Source organism: Coenobita brevimanus, chromosome 46, assembly GCF_032717465.1.
Source record: "Coenobita brevimanus isolate Jiangsu-jjx chromosome 46, ASM3271746v2, whole genome shotgun sequence".
NCBI lineage: Eukaryota > Metazoa > Arthropoda > Malacostraca > Decapoda > Coenobitidae > Coenobita > Coenobita brevimanus.
The window spans coordinates 26,007,024-26,025,522 of record NC_136999.1 but is presented as its reverse complement, the minus strand read 5'-3'; positions in this window follow the sequence as shown (position 1 = coordinate 26,025,522).

The window sequence follows — 18,499 nt, the reverse complement described above, 5'->3', positions numbered from 1 at the left end:
ACATTGTTCTACAGTCACTCCAATGTTCCAGTACTTTTAAAAGTAGAAGAATGAATATTATAATTAATATTCCCATATTTTCTCCTACCACTCCAGTACCTACAAAGCTACCACCCAAAAGTGCCAGAGTTCTTATTCTGGTGGGGGCAGCTGGTGCGACGTCAACCGAGTCGCCATCTTCCGTTTGTGGATAGGTTAATACAATGATTACCTCATTAGGGAGGCAACTGTAGGTACCTCTCCACTCATACGCTGATGACTACACCCTTCACCTTTCCATTCGGTTCCTGCAATGTCCATCTCAGCAGTTACTTCAGCAAACAAGGGATGAGGCTATGGCACGCCTAATGTCTGACATGGCTCGTACCGCTGACCGGGGTAAAAGTAATTTGGTTGTTTTTAATGCATCAAAGACTCAGTTTTTACACCTATCAATCTGACAAAATCTTCCACAGGTATACCCACTAATATTTCATTTACTTGGGACTTATCTTGGAAAGATTATATCACATCTCTTGTAAAATCAGCTTCCAAGAGATTAGATGTGCTAAGCCGACTCCATTCCTTATTTACCCCTGCACAATTGTTGACTCTATACATGGGTGTTATCTGCCCCTGTGTGGAGTACACCTCTCATGTGTGGGGAAGCTCCCCACATACAGCTCTTCTCAATAGGGTGGAATCAAAGGCTTTTCGTCTCATTAACTCTTCTCCTCTTACTGACTCCCTTCAATCTCTGTCTCTTCGCTGCACTGTTGCTTCTTTATCTCTTTTCTATCGCTACTTCAATGGTCACTGCTCCTCTGAACTGTCTGCTTGCATTCCTCTACCTCTATGACAGGCGCGTAGCACCCGTCTAGCAGCAAACTCTCATCCCTTTTCTGTCCAACTCTCTAATACAAGAGTTAACCGTTACTCCCAGTCCTTCATTTATGCAACAGGTCAACTCTGGAACTGTCTCCCTCTGTCTGTATTTCCTGCTTCCTATGATCTCCAGTCTTTCAAATGCAGTGTGTCCAGGCATCTCGATATGATCTGTACTTGAATTTGGCTCTCTCTTGTATTTTGTTTTTCTCTTGGAAGGAACAATTTTGCGGGCTCCTGGCCTTTGGTTCCTTCTTTCTCACATAAAAAAAATGGATGATGCAGTGGCCTTGTATCCCAGTTTTATAGCTGAATAACCTGCCACTTTCTCAAAGGTCTCAAATACAGAGATGAGGACTATGGATAAGTGCCTCATTACTTTTGCTCCCACCACTGTCATTTATCTCGTCAGATTCCATTATAGTTTTTGTGTGATGAAGAGTATTCTGGATTATTATTATTATTATTTTTATTATTATTATAATATTATTATTATTATTATTATTATTGTCAGTTTCAGTTGGAGACATGGGAGGGTGAAGGGGGGGGGGAGTCTTCTTACTTTGCTGTTCTAATCTTTGACACAAACATTAGATATCATCTATCTGAATATGCAGTTGACACTGTTTTGAACTTTACAGCAGCTAAATTTGATTATTCATTATGTTCATACAATTTAAATTACCTAAATATTACCAGATATATCTGTTTAGTTAGCTGCAAGGTTTGGTGGATGAGTTTGAGAGAGTGTGTAAGAAACGGAACCTAAAGATGAATGTAGGGAAGAGTAAAGTAATGGTCTTTGAGAGAGGTGAAGTTAGTGAATGTACAGTGAGGTTGAATGGTGAGGAATTGGAAAATGTCAGTACGTTTAAGTATTTGGGTAGTGTGATGAGTAAGGATGGAGGTTTGGAGGGTGAAGTGCTTGAAAGGGTACAGCAGGGAAGAAAGGTTGCTGGTTCCTTGAAAGCAGTGATAAGAAAGAGGGAAGTGAGCATGGAAGTGAAAAAGTTACTACATGACAGTATTGTGATACCAACTCTAACGTACGGAAGTGAAGCTTGGACATTGTTGGAAGGACACAAGTCAAGAGTGAGAGCAGTGGAAATGAGTTATTTAAGAGGAGCCTGTGGAGTCACGTGGAGAGACAGGCTGACGAATGAGGATATAAAGGAGCGTTGTGGTGTGGATGTGGATGTGATAGGAAGCGTTATGAGGAACACACTGAGGTGGTTTGGCCATGTGGAGAGGATGGAGGGTGAAAGACTGACGAAGAGAGTGTATGTGAGTGAGGTGGAGGGGGGAAGAGGGAGGGGGAGGCCGAGGATGAGATGGAGGGATGGGGTGGAGAGGTATATGAGAGAGGGGGGTGTGAGTTGGGAGCAGGGCAGTGAAATGGCGGGGGACAGGGCGACTTGGAGGCGATTTGTTTGTGGCCACCCCAAACGGGATTGAGGCGTCTGGCAATAGATAGATAGATAGATCTGTTTAGTTTATCGCTCCCCCAATGTTTCTTCAGAACCCAGCGTATTTGACTCTATATCCACACAGTTGACCAACCTTAACCTCAGCCTCACCACTGAAATTACCGATTTGGGTGTTATTAATGTTCATACGGTAATGTAGAATGGTTATTGCATTCTGGCGAAAGTGACGATACTGGTATACAAATTGAACTGTTTGTTTAATCTCAGGCAATTGGTAAAACAACCAACCAGAATATCAGATAATCTTGACCATATTGCCTCTTTCTCGGGCCTATTACTGACAAATAATCCAGGTCAGTGCAGGATAGAGGTACTGTCACCTCTTGGATCTCCTAACCACAACCTCATCAAAGCCTCATTAATCAGCTGCCCCAAACCTCCCATTTCTGAACGAGTAAGAATAACCAGATGGCACTTTGGTAGGGAACACTTGGATAGATTTAGAACTTATCTCTATGATTTTCCACGGTATTTTTCTTCTCCAGTGACCTCAATTCTACACAGTCCCACATTAACCCTTAGACTGTGCAATAACTTTTATCTTTCCCATACCATGGTGCGCAAAAAATGAAGAAAAAATTCTTTTTTAGTTTCTCTTTATTATAAACTTGAAGATAAACATGCAGGGCATCATCTGCTGAAAATAAAAAATAATCTCCCTTTCTCTGTCTCTGCGTAGGGCCATGCATAAGTTTATGTAGGTGAGTAATAAAAACTACAATTTTTTTTTTTTTATTATAAACTTGAAGATAAACATCCACGGCATCATCTGGTGAAAAAAAAAAAAAAATTACCTCTCTCTGTCTTTGCGTAGTGTCATGCATAAGTCTGAGTAGGGGTGGAGTAGTTAGCGGTAATGCACGGCCAGCACAACTGAGCTGTGGCTCGCAACGTGATGCATTCCAGCTTGAGCTGTGGCTCACAATCCACGGGTTGATGACATAATAAAAGCTGGTATGGAATTGTTCATATCCAGTCAACAGTTGACTAAAAGATTAGAATCCCCTAAATGGTCTGACAGTAACTGTGCCAGAACAGTGACCCAAAGGTCCGTAGCATTTAAAAAAAATAAATAAATAAATCCCTCAGCCAATTTAAAATTGCAAGAAACTTTGCAAAAGCAGTAATAAATATCACTAAATCAATTTTTTTTTCCACTGTCAACATCTAAACTACTAAATAATCTTAATGAAAATAGAATATTCTGCTCAACTCTCGATTCTTTCAAAAAACAACTAACAGGTCATCACCCCTTCCCCCACTGCAATCTTCAAAAGGAAACATTATAAATGACCTGCGTGGAAAAGAGAACGTCCTTGCCAGTATGTTGGCTAGAAATTCTACTTTAGAGAAACTTAGAGAGTTGCTGTACTAGAGCTTGACTCTTCCGAATTTGCTCCTCTTAACCCTTTGTACACCTGGAACTCTATATCGGTTCATGAAAGACTCTAAGTTGGTTTTTGGATTTCTGGCATATGTACAAAGTTGCAGATGTTAAATTCTGTACATATTTTGCCCAGGACATGGCACGTTTAGCCCCTCTTGTGTTTCATTATTGTGTTTTTTTAATGAAAGTAAAATTTTTATTATTATAAAAACTTTTTAAAGTTTGCTTATGACATGAATATTGTGTCATGTATTTTTAGGTTACATCATTCTTATTCACTCCACATGCTCTTAACATAAACATATAAATGTATTATCAGTTATAACAGCATAGAAGGAATAAAACACAGTATCATGAAAATAAAATGACGGAAAAATTTTGGTTGAATCTATGTTCAGAACATAAACAAGATTGACATTAAATTCAGGAAAACCCTGAGTGATTTACAAATCAATTAAACATGTACATAAACAAGATTGGCATATTTTTAATAAGAAAACCCTTGAATTATTCTAACATCAGATATATCACTACAGGTGTCATTATCAGCATCAGAAATCGGAGGATCTTCAACGATTCTCCCTTACTGACTGTAGAACATCTCAACATTCAGTGACATAGTCAAAAATATCTAGAATCTGAAAAAAAAAAAAGTTACACTCAATGCTGGTTGAGGTACTGGACGACCCCCAGTGAAGTTTACACTCCCCTAACTCCTAAACTATGAGAGTCTTTCCTTTCAAATATGTGCTTAAACACTGGCCAAAAAAAAAAAAAAAAAAAAAGCCATGGTTCGGCAGATCCATAAAACAATAAGTGGCTGAATGGCATCATTTTGAAAATGTGTTGGGGTCAATCTGACCCCACATGGTGTATCAAGAGTTTAGATACAGAACAGATGCTTAAAAATGATCCTAGACAGTTTACCAATAAACAAAGCTCCAGGTCCAAATGGAGTTCCTTAAATCGTTTTGAAATAGTGTTCCCCAGAACTCGTTCTTGTACTAGCAAAATTATTTTGACCATCCCTATGTACTTTTTCATTTACTAATTCTTGGAAAGAAGCTAAAAACCACTCAGTTCCGAAGAAAGAAAGTTCCTTCAACCCCTCCTATTACAGACCGCTAGCTATGACATAAGCTAATTGTTAAAATCGTGAATCCAACAGCTTAATTAGTGGCAAACAGTATGGTTTTTGCCACAAATGATCCACTGTTGATATACTAAACCTCGACTTACTTCCATCCATCATTCAATTGAGTGACATCGAGAAACCCATGCAGTAGCCCTTGATATTTCTAAAGCTATTGACAGTGTGGCACCGTCCCCTGCTGTCCAAATTCTCATGCTATGGCCTACCATCTTCTGTTCCACTGATTTCCTCATATCCCAGAGACAGAGAGGAAAGCATAAAAGTAGATGTATATTCCAATTTCCATTTGATTAACACAGGTGTGCCACAAGGATCAGTCCTGGTTCCATCCTTCTTTCTATTTCATATTAATGATATCTGTCACCCATACCCGTATCCTGATGACTCAACACCTCACAGTTCCTTTATACTTGAACACCTATTCACAGTGTTTAATATCTCTAATTCGCAACTCAGTAAAACAATTTCCATAAACCAAGACTAATCTAAGATCACTGAATGGGAACAAAATAACATTGTCTCATTTAATGCTATGAAAACCAAATATACAGTATATGATTTACTAATAGACAGATAGTGCCAGACCTGATCCCAATATTATCTTCAGTGCTACTAATACAGGTATTCCTATCTCTAAAAAAGTATTGAAATTCTCGATGTTTCATTTAACAATATCCTCAGCTAAACCTCTCAGTTTAAATCATCTAAGAAAACCGTTTCAAAGAAACTTGGATTATTGTGCAGAATCTGTAACTTATTCTCTGACAAGGAATTAGCTATAATATACAAGAGTCATGTACGCTCTCAGTTGGAATATTGCTCACCCTGATGAAGTGGATGTGGAGAAATTGCTCGAAAACAACTGAATAAAATTCAGAACAAAGCTGTAAGAATTATTAATAACCCTACAATCACAAAAAACTATTTGCCCTTCTAGTTATAGGGAATGTGGCCTTCCTTGCATTATTTTACAGATACTCTTACGGCAAATGCTTAGACGAAGTTGCATCTATTGCACCACCTCTCCACGGCTTCCTCTGTGCTACACGGACATCATTTAACGCATATGACTGTACTGTCGCACTGACTTATTGCAGAAATTCTGCCTATGAGAATTCTTTAATTTACAGCAATGCATCTCTTTAGAACTTGTTTCTCCAGAATAATTTCCCACCCAAACTTCAACCTACAGCAGTTTAAGTCCACCTGTTACAGATATTTTAGGAATGGTGGACACCTGTAATCTAGTGCATGGATCTTTTATTTTTTTTTCCTTCCTTTGTTCATCCTATGCTAAAAATAAATAAATATATAAATAAAATCATTCGCTTTTTCCCCCTGCTTAGCCCGCCTGCCTCATATTCATCTCTATTTCTCACTCACTTCCTTTATCTTTCATTTCCCTGTTTTAAACTTTGCTGCTGTCCACCCTTCCCTTTCATTCTTTTTCATTCCCTCTCATCCTTCAGTCATTCTCTTTTCCCTTTTCCTCCACACTTTAATATAGTCAGAAATTTTTCAAATATATTCAACAGTGTACTTCGTCTACTTCATCTCTCTCTCTCTCTCTCTCTCTCTATCAATCTCTCCCTGCTTTCAATATGACACTTATGTGTCTGTCAACCAAAAAATGGGAGTGAATGAGAAAAGGAAAGGATAAGAAAAATGAGGATATTTCTTATAGAATTGGGGAGGAATACCAAAGAATACAAAGGAAAGCAAACAGGAACAGACTTTATGGTCCCTTCGAGGCTGCTTGTTGCAGAGTAGGCTATGACTACAAGATCTACATGCTAAAGGATCAAGGATAGTAAAGCAAGAAGGCTTCCTCCACCTTCAGAAAGTGAGAAAACCACCATGCAGCATGGAATAACTGGCATGGAAATTTCATAGGACAGACTGGAAAGGAAACGTTTCAGTCTATAATACTTTACTTATAAGCAACTAGTTTGAATAACTGAAAAGAGAAAGCAATCAAATAAACAAATAACTACGGCATGGAATTGTGAATGGATACGTTGAGTTAACGGGGCGTCTGTAGACATAACATGGAAACTGCAAAGTGCAGAGTGTGGATGTTCAGGGGCGGTGCGGCAGCCTTGCCTGACGCTTTTAAGGTAGGTTACAGTCAATTAGCCCCCAGCCTCCTTCACTCCACTGAGACAAGGAACTCTCCCATGCGGGACAAATATAGAAGTTACCTCCAATGGTGGTCACTTGGCTAACAGGGACCCCTCAGTGGTCCACAATCCATCACAGGTCAAAAGTATGAGTAGTGACCATTAACTCAGGGCTATCTGTGCAGATCCTAATCTGTGCTTTTATTACTTTATTTGCATTGAATAATCTGAAAAATGTATAATGATGTGACACGACGCTATGTACGGGTATGTTAAGTTTACCGGATGTCTTGTATACAAGAAGGGAATGAACTTCCACATAGCTGGTAAAAGTAAGTTTTTCGGACAGAAAAAGAGTCAGCTGAGGATTCTTGTGCAAATACTTGTCTATTTTGTTCTTGAATGTCTTAATTGAGATACTGCTCATGGTATTAGAGAGTAATCTGTTCCAGATATTTACGACTGTGTTGAAGAAGTAGTTTGCTTCATGGGATTGGAAACGCTTTGCCATTAATTTGTAGCCATTACTTCAGATTTGACTCAACTGGTCTGTTTCAAAACATTTATTCATGTATAAATTGTCATATCCCTTCATGATTTTGAAAACTTCAATAAGGCATTCCTCATATGATTTGTTTCTCAGTCGTGGTATCATTTTTGTGATTCTTTGCTGTATTTTCTCTAATTTTTATATGCTCTTTCTGTAGTGTGAAGAACAGAACTGCACACATTACTCGAGATGAGGGCGCACAAGTGAGTTTTACAAGACAAGTATGACCTCTTCTGATTTAAACTCAAATGTTCTTCCAATTAAACCTACCAGCTTGTTTGCGGTTTTAACTGCCTTGGTGTACTGCTTACTCGGTTTTAGATCATTTGATATTATCACACCAAGATCCTTTTCATTGTCTGTACTTGATAACTGGATATTATTCATTTTGTAATTCGCATGGACGTTGTTACTTCCAATATGAAATACTTTACAGCTTTCTGTGTTGAATTTCCTTTGTCGTTTTTCTGCCCAGCTTGCTAAAGCATTAAGGTCATTATGTAACTGCTGCCACTGTAACTTTAAAGTTACTTTACTGGTTATTTTTGTATCGTCTGCAAATTTGAATACTTTACAATTTAGACTCTCATCTATGTCGTTTATATAGGAAATAAAAAGTATCGGTCCAAGTACTGAGCCCTGGGGAATGCCACTAATCACATTATGCCATTTGGATTCCTTTCCTTTCATCACAACTTGCTGTTTTCGTTATGTTATGTAGTGGTGCACATGACTTTACCTCTGCACTAAATTTTTTGGTGAATATTTCCCATGTTTGTTTTTTGTCATCGGTTTCAGATATTTGATTCCAATCTGTAGTTGTAAGTAGCACTCTCAGCCTGGTGAAATCCACTCTACGATAGTCTGGGACCTTTTCTTTGCTCTCTTTTTCTTTCACTTTTTCAGTAGTAATAATAAACTGTATAATTCGATGACTGCTGAAACCAACCTCAGGTCCAATTTCAACGTTACTGACTAGGTTATCATTTGTAGTTAAGATGATGTCTGGGATATTGTTTATTCTTGTTGGATATTTTACGTGTTGGAAAAGGTCGCATTCTTGAAGATTCACATAAAGCTCTTGTCCTGATTGTGCAGTTAGCGGTTCACCCTACTTCGTTACCGGTAGATTAAAGTCTCCAAAAATTGCGCTAATCCTCTTGACGACAAATTTCCTCAAGTTGATTATAAAGTTTTTCATCTGTGTCAGTAGACCCAGGTTCAAATCCACGCTGGGGCAGGGAACAGTTTAAGGATTTGAATTACATTAAATCAGGCTTTACTGATCTACCAGAAGCCCCGCTGACATGTCGTAAAAATACCCCCGCTAATACCAATACACCAGTCCTGTATGAGACAGCCCTAGCATGTATTCAATATGGACGGTGGGTGTTAGCGCCGAAGTGGTGACATGTAGAGGTGCATGGTATGTAGGAGGACTGCTGGGCCTTGATAGCAGGCTGTGAAGCCTGTGCTCAGAGTCGGACAAAAAAAAAAAAAAAAAAAAAAAAAAAAATTCGTGCGATTCAATATTCAGATGAATGTAACTAGCATCTATGTTGGTAATACTGGGTTTGGGGAAGGAGGAGGAGGAGGAGGTGGGGAACGAGGATGAGGACAAGGACGAGGACGAGGAGGGGAGAGGAGAGGAGAGAAAAAGGGAAAGATAAGAGAGGAGAGGAGATGAAAAAGTACACAGGAGAGGAAAGAAGGGCAGACGATGGGAGAGAATAAAGCAGGAAATATGAGGAGTAGGAAAGAAAATTATGATCAAGAAAGGAACGAGGTTGAGAAGAGGAAGGAGAAGATACAGAAAGTGGAAGGGAAAGAAGACATTGACATAATAGAGGAAAAGGAGGACAAGGAAGAACCGAAATCGAAAGAGAAGGAAGGAAGGGAGGAGGGAAGGAAGGAGGGGAGGAAGGATGGAAGAAAGGAATAAAGGAAGGAAGGAAGGTTGGAATGAAGGAAAGAAGGTGAAGGGAAGGGAGGAAAGAAAAGTGGAGAAGTGCCAGTGGGAAGGAGAGTAGAGGTAACTGGAAAGATAATGGAGCAGAAAAGGAATGAAGGATGGGGGTGGGTGGGGGAAAGGAATGTAGATATGACGAAAAAGGGAAGGAAATTGGAAGGATAATGAAAAGAAAAGGAGGAAGAACGAGGTGAAAAACAGTAAGGAAGGAGCGTGAACTGGAGGGAAATGGTTCAGAAGAGAAAAGGGGGGGTAATAATGAGAAAGAAAAGAAGAGGAAGGAAGGTTGCGAGGAGGAGAAAGAAGAAGGAAGAGGAAAGAAAGGGTGAGGAATGAAAGGAAACACAGGAGAAGGTAATGAGGTCTTCACATTAATGCCTATTGACAACACAAATCATCAAGACAAGAAATTTATTTTTGTTAAGACTGAATCATCCTACAAAACATGCCGAATAACCATCGAATTTATCTCCAGGTCCCTAATAGTACCACATGTTGAACAGAGAAAATAGAGAGAGAAGAGGTGAAGGAACACGGAGGGAAAGTAGGAGAGGAGGGAGGAATGAGTTGAGAGACTGTGGAAGAATGGAAGGATGGAAAACTGAGGAAAAACGGATTAGAGAGAGAGAGAGAGAGAGAGAGAAAGAGAGAGAGAGGCGGACTAAAAACATTACACCGCTGCACAACCTATCGTCCGATTGACAAGGTTAATCATCTAGTGCAAAACATATTCGTATATCCAAGACATCAAGGGTGTTAATATCCTGAGTGTAGTGTGTACTGTTTGTTGGGTCTCTGACTCACAGATGCAAGATGAAGTGCCAAGGTGTGAGGGAGTGGGAAAATAAGAGAGTGAGGAAAAGGGAGAATGTGTGTGTGTGTGTGTGTGTGTGTGTGTGTGTGTGTGTGTGTGTGTGTGTGTGTGTGTGTGTGTGTGTGTGTGTGTCTAAGAGAGAGAGAGAGAGAGAGAGAAAGTATGCTGCCGCGAGTTCTCCCACTTACGTAAATTGTGTTTTCTTGTTTCTGGAGCCTACCCCATCCCATCCATAGGTGGAAAATATGTCATGACAACAACAACAACAACAAGGAGCACGCAGGAGTGCAATACCCTCGCGTTAGAGATGTTCTAACGGCCGGGCATTTGAATCTGTTCTATGGCCTTCATATTCGACCAAGTGTTCTCCAACGGTAATTAGGCTACTACATCCTTGCGTGACCCTAAACCCTGCCAGCAAATTCGTTCTGAATAGGATCAAAGTCCGTGTAACCTTGGCCTCTGACCTATTTCTCTTAATTATAGAATCTCTTTATCAATGCCTCACCTCATTTTTTCCCACCAATCTTGGCCCTGCTCGAATCAACGCTGTTTGAGTTATGTGGTCGGCTCTTTCACTTTGTTGAATCATTTTCCCTTCTGACCGATTGTTCCTATAATCGATTCATCCCTGTCTGACCCTAATCCTTTCCACCAAGTTTGGCTTAAATCAGGTCACATCTGTATAAACTACCCTTACCATGTGACCTTGACCTTTCACCTAGGGTACTGCTTCACAGAACAACGGGTCAAGCCGAGCAGCGGGACGACCCTCAGCCTTCCAACAAAGCTGATCAGACGTGAAAGAAAGTCTAGTATATTTTGTTTACACACACACACACACACACACACACACACACACACACACACACACACACACACACACACACACACACACACACACACACACACGCACGCACGCACGCACGCACGCAAGCACGCAGAGGAACACAATACCCAACTGGTGCTATTCTGTGCGTAGGTGTAGTATTCAGACTCAAGGATTAAATATAACCTTAATAAATCCCTTCACTATCAAAGGTCTGGCCCAAGATGAATAAATATCTCTGTGGGCAAAAAAAATATATAAATAGTAAGGCGTTGAACTGGCGAGAAAAATTCAGTTGGGGAGGGAAGCAGAGTGTAGGAAAAATGAATCTATCTATCTATCTATCTATCTATAGCCCGACGCCCTGATCCCGCAAAGGGTGGCCGCAGACAAAACGCCTCCAAGTCGCTCTGTCATCCACCATTTGACTATCCTCCCCTCAACTCACTCCACTCTCCCTCACATACCTCTCAACTCCATCCCTCCACTTCATCCTCGGTCTTCCTCTCCCTCCCTCCACCTCACCTACATACACCCTCTTAGTCAGTCTTTCATTCTCCATTCTCTCCACATGTCTAAAATGAAGAATATAAGAATTACTTAAAAATTATAGCCGAGGGATTACAAGAAGGCAGGAAGGAAACAAAATCCTGTGGAAGAACATACACAGACGAATTCAACTGAAGGCCCAAAAAATGATATTACTGAACCAAAGAATTAGTGACACACATTTAAAAATATCCTCAGCATCGCCAACTCTTTTTAGTTCTCTCTGTGACCTTAATCTTAATTCTATTGTGACAGCATTTCTCTTGACATCCCTGTCCACCTTCATCCTCTCACTCCCTCTCATGTTCTTCCTTTATATATTAGCTTATTGTTCCTCCTTTCTCCTTCTTTCTCTTTCGTCCCTTTAATTTCAAACACTCACTCTGACAGAGTTGACAGGCCTGCAGTAATCACAGTCCGACTGTAAGTGTGTGTGTGTGTGTGTGTGTGTGTGTGTGTGTGTGTGTGTGTGTGTGTGTGTGTGTGTGTGTGTGTGTGTGAGAGAGAGAGAGAGAGAGAGAGAGAGAGAGAGAGAGAGAGAGAGAGAGAGAGAATTTCCTGAGTGCCTGACAATTTAGAACAGAGACTTGAATTCTGAACTACCCGCTACTGTATATCCTATCTCCGTTTATTCGAGCGTCTGTATTATTTCACGCCATCAATAATATAAAATAATTTGGCACCAACAGTAATTATGCGCCGCTCAGTATCACAAGACAAACCCAAACAAATACACAGATATCTAAGAGCTGCATCATTAATAATTAACACAGGAATCTCCATGCTTTGCACCTTTCTGCCTATCTATCTATCTGTCCATCTCTCTATGTCTAATTACTATTATTATTATTATTATTATTATTATTATTATTATTATCATTATTATTATTATTATTATTATTATTATTATTATTATCATTATTATTATTATTATTATTATTATTATTATTACTTTTGTTGTTGTTGTTGTTGTTCCAATTATTAGTATTAACATATTAATACTTTACTTTTCGACGGCATATCATCGGTGAAATAATAGCAAAATCGATTCTTTGTGTGCTCTGTTTCTTGGACAAAGTTTGTTTCATGCTTGTCCCTATTCAACAAACAGTACAAGAACGTTAGCGACATAGATATGGCATCGATCGTTGCGAGTTGTATTTCAAGCTAAGATTAAGCCAGCAAAATTATTTCTGCTGGAATAAAGATATTAATTTTACCCAACACAGACTGAGTACAAAGTGCTGACTCAGGGTGATGATGATGATGATGATGATGATGATGATGATGATGATGATGATGATGATGATGGACCGTCCGTGACGTCATCACTCACATAAGCATCTGTTGTTTGGTACACTTCCAAGCCAGGTAACTTCCGGTCCGGTACAGCAGGTACGTGTATACCTACATACAATAATGTATATTCCCAATGATACTGCAGGATCTGCTGGGTCAAGTGGGTATATACTGAGAATAATGTCAACAGTACAAAGGCGAGGTAAAATAGAGGAAGAGTGAAAGGAATGGGGGAAGGAGGTAGTTTACTTGCGAAACAAAGGACAAAGACCCAGTTGTGACAGTAAAAAGAAATGTAGGCCTACTCTCAATGTTCTCCTGCAGATTCATGTACAGTATATGAAAGAAATCTAGATGGACTCATATTAATAAAGGATCCTGACCAATCTATTCAGTATCAGTTTCCACAGATCGTTTTGGTTTTCTTACACTGCCATTTATAGGAAAAAAAAAGAGTACCGGTATGATAATGCTAGTCTGATGATGGTGAGGAGGATGAGCAGGATAATCATCATCATCACCATCTGGACCTCCTTTCCCACCCTAGGGCAGGATGAGGAGTAGCAACTTGCAGACAGTCCACGTCTGCCAGTCCAATGGGCCACGCTCCATTCGCTCATCATTCAAGCCCCCGGAATCCGGGCTCTGTCTGTTACGCCAAAAACATTCACGACATTTTGTAGCCCTATATAAACGTATCCGACTGAGTCAATAATAATCATAATATTGATAATAATAATAATAATAATAATAATAATAATGATGATGATGATGGTGATAATAATAATAATAATAATAATAATAATAATAATAATTATTATTATTATGATAATTACAATAACTAGAACACCGTAAAACTCTCCAGTGGCAATTTTGATAGCGAAAAACTTCCCACAGTTATTCCCTGTTAGAAGCCGAGCTATAAAGGAACACTGAGGTCAAGGTCACTGATCGTGTGCATGTCACCTTAGGTCATCATAGTCTAAAAGTACACCAAATTTGGTAGCTCTAGCTTTAGGCTAATTCTTTCTTTGAAAATTATTTGAAATCCGGAATATCCAGAAAAGTCCCAATTTTTTACTCTAGGCGATCTCGGAGAATAATCAGGCGATTAGAACCATATTCCTCTCCGCACGACGTCCGCTTTAAGCCTATGTTGTAATAAAATTTTTTGTGTCTTAACTGGTTCTCAGGGTGGTGTGGCTGGCTCAGTTTTCTGTGTTTTGGATAATATCCGGTGATCCGGTTGGCGCATTGTCACCATATTTACCCTAAAGAAGCCGACAGGTGTCTAACTAAACTGATCAAGTTAGATGGTGCCAGACGAAATAGCCTTTGAAGTATCGCAGTTTTAATGTAAGTAAAAAAAATAATATTGACAAGAACAATAAAACTTCGCACAATAAAATAATATAATAATAACAACGGGAACACCGTGAAATTGTCCAAGGTAAATTTTTAAAATTTCCACACCCATTGCCTACTGGAAGCTACGCTATAATAGGACCTTGAGGTCAAGGTCACTGGTCTTGTGCATGTTACCTATGGTCATCACAGTCTATAGAGCCATCAAGGTTGGTGGCTGTACCTTTAATCATTCACAGAAGATTAGGTGACATCCAGAATATCCTAATTTTTGACCCCAGGTGATCTCAGAGAATAATTAACCAATTGGAATCATACGGCTTTCTGCACTGCATCCGATACTCCTTTCTGCGCTGCATCCGAATTATGGCTATACTTGAGTAATATTTCGGCCTTAGCTTAAGCGATTCTTGAGATAGCATGGTTGACCCACTCTTCCTTGTTCCGGATAACATCCGGATATCCGGATGATGGATTGCCACAATATCAGGCCAAAAACAAGTGGACAACTTCCTGATTATGCTGACCAAGTTTGAAAGCTGTAGGCCCATCAGCCTTTGAAATATCGCAATTTTAACATAAGGAACAATAATAATAACATTAACAAAAATAATGAAACTTTTGATAGGGATGTGGGAAATGTTAACTAGAATACCGAAAAATTGTCTAATGACAATTTTAATAAAGAAAAAGCTTCCCACAGCCATTGTTTACTGCAAGCCGAGGTATAATGGGACCTTCAGGTCAGGGTCACTGGTCTTGTGCATCTCACCTTCGATCATCACAGTCCATAAGACCACCAAGGTTGGTGGCTCTAGCTTTAATCCTTCATAGAAAGTTAGCCGCCATCAAGAATATCTGGAAATGTCCAATTTTTTACCTCAGGCGATCTCAGAGAATAATCACCCAGTTGGAACTCCTTTCCGCATTACGTTTGCCTTAAGGCTGTATTGAAGTAAATTATCAAGTTATTAGTTTAAGTGATTCTTAAGATGACGTGGCTGATTCACTTTTCCTTGTTTCAGATAATATCCCGAGATCCGCTCAACGGACTGCCACCATATTTGACCAAAAGAAGTGTACATCTGTTCGACTAAGCTAAGTCTGAAGGCTCTAAGCCAAAGCATTATAAGTATAGCAATTTCAAATTAATAAAAAATAATTATACTAACAAAATAATAAAACTTGCCACTTGGATGTGGGAAGTTTTAATCACAACACTCACATCGTCATCCTACAGAACTGATCTTGTTTTAGTTGTGTGTTTGAAGCTGCACCCAACATTATAATTCACCAGCCAGACTTTTTTCACTTTCGATCCTCTCCTTATGCCTACGATACAGGGAGGTTACCTTCTCATTTTAAACGTTCTGGACTGGTGACTTAGCATAAAGAGTCAGTCTAACAACCGGATTTTTAAAAACTGTATTTATCCATTCACATCAGACTCAATTTTACGCTTAAAGAAGGGCAAGTGTAGTTTTGTGCTTATATATCGGTACATTTCAGTGCTAATACTCGTAATTTCATACTAGCCTTTGTTCACTTTTACTTCGTCCAAAATTTCCATTTTTCCATCTTCAGTAGTGATCTTTGGCAAGAGATGTTACGGAAGTTTGGAGGAGGCGGTGGCTGAATCGGTAGAGAGGCGGCCTGCAGTCCTTGTGGACCCAGGATCGAATCCCGGCTGGGGCAGGGAACAGTTTAAGGATTTGAATTTCGTAAAAGCAGACTTTCCTGATCTACCAGAAGACCCACCGACATGTCATAAAAATACCCCCGCTAATACCAATACACCAGTCCTGTATGAGACAGCCCTAGCATATATTCAATATGGACGGTGGGTGTTAGCGCCGAAGTGGTGACATGTAGAGGTGTATGGTATGTAGGAGGACTACTGGGCCTTGAAAGCAGGCTGTGAAGCCTATGACCAGAGTCGGACACACACACACAAAAAAAAACAAGAATATGATGCTAGTTAGAAGTATGTTCCACGAAAAGATGTAGAGCCATAACATTTCGCTTTCTGCCACTGCGCTACGTGCACAAAAACGAAAAGAAAGAAAGCATTAGGACCACATTCTGGGCCAAGTTAAAAGTGTATCGCAGCTACAAATATATATATACAGTATATATATATATATATATATATATATATATATATATATATATATATATATATATATATATATATATATATATAAAAAACAGAACGGACGAAGGAAAAACAAATGAGTAAAAAAAAAAAAAAAAAAAAATCCATACATCAGATTACTGGCGTCCTCCGTTCATAAAATATCTGTAACAGTTAGACTTGAACAGCTGTGGGTTGAAATTTGGAGGGAAACAACTCTGGGGAAGCGAATTCCAGAGAGATGCAGTTCGGGGAATGAAAGAATTCTGACAGGCAGAAGTTCTGCAATATGGGTGAGTGACATTCCAGTCATGAGCGCTACCAGATGCCCGTGTAGCACGAGGGAAGGCATGGAGAGGTGGCACCATGGACACAACTTCGTCTGAGCATTTGCCAAAAAAATATCTGTAAAATAATGCAAGGGAGGCAACATTCCTTCTTACTTGCAGGGGAGGTAGTTTATATGTAATGACAGGGTTGTTAATGATTCTAACAGCTTTGTTCTGAATTTTGTCTAGTTGTCTTAATGCAACCTCTCCACAACCATTCCACAGGGGTGAGCAGTATTCAAGCTGAGAGCACACATGACTCTTATAAATTATAGCTAACTGCTCATCGGCGAAGAAGTTACCGACTCTGTACAATAATCCAAGTTTCTTTGAGACGGTTTTAGCAAGTGATCTGACATGAGAGGTCCAGCTGAGGGCACTGTTAAGTGAGACGCCAAGAATTTCAATACTTTTGGAGATGGGAATATTAGTAGCACTGAACGTAATGTACGAATCTGGCAATATCTGTCTATTAGTAAACTGTATATATTTAGTTTTACTAGCATTAAAAGAGACAAGGTTGTTTTGTCCCCATTCACTGATCGTAGATAGATCTTGATTTATGGAGATGGCTGTACTGAGCTGAGACGTAGAGATATTAGACTTTGTAAATGGGTGTCTGAGTGTGAATGAACTGTGTAGTGTTGAGTCATCTGCATATGAGTGAATGGGATTGTGGATGACAGATAAGAGATCATTAATATGAACCAGAAATAGGGTTGGTGCCAGAACTGATCCTTGCGGCACACCGGTGTTAATTGAGTGGAAATTGGAATATACATCATCTACTTTTACTCTTATTTTCCTGTCACTAAGATATGAAGAAATCAAAGGAAGAAAAGACGTTAGTCTATAGCAAGGGAGTTTGGACAGCAGGGAACGGTGCCATACTCTGTCGAAAGCTTTAGAGATATCAAGAGCTACTGCATGGGTTTCTCCAAAAAGATCAATTGATTGATGGATGGTATGAGTTAAGAGATTGAGTATGTCAATGGTGGATCTTTCGTGGCGAAAACCATATTGTCTATCACTAATTAAGTTGTTGGATTCAAGATGTTCAACAATGTGCTGATTAATTAAAGTTTCAAATACCTTACCAAGAGAAGATGTGACGGCTATTGGTCTGTAATCGGAGGGGTCAGACGAACTTCCTTTCTTCGGAATTGGGTGGATATTGGCTTCTTTCCATGAATTTGGGAATAAAAAAGTACGTATGCATAGTCTGAATAATTTAGCTAGGACAGAGGCAAGTTCAGGGGAACACTTTTTCAAAACAATTGGCGGAATTCCATCTGGGCCTGGAGCTTTGTTGGTAGGTAAATTGTCTAGGATGGATTTTACGTATCTTGTCTGCATTTTAAGTGGGGCAATTTCGGGAGAATCAAGTTCCAATACTGGGACATTCTGGCTGGTATCGTCTATGGTAAAGTTTCTGGCAAAGGTACTGGGAAAGATATCCGCTTTTTCATGCGGGTCATTTGTAATGTTGCCATTTGAAGATTTTAGTGGGGGTATGGAAGATGACTTGTTAAAGTTATTATTGAAAGAATTAAGAGTTGACAAGAATATTCTATTGTCATTGGGGCTGTTAAGTAGTTTTGATGCTTGCTTTTGAAGAAAGTTTGATTTAGATAGATTTAATGCAGCTTT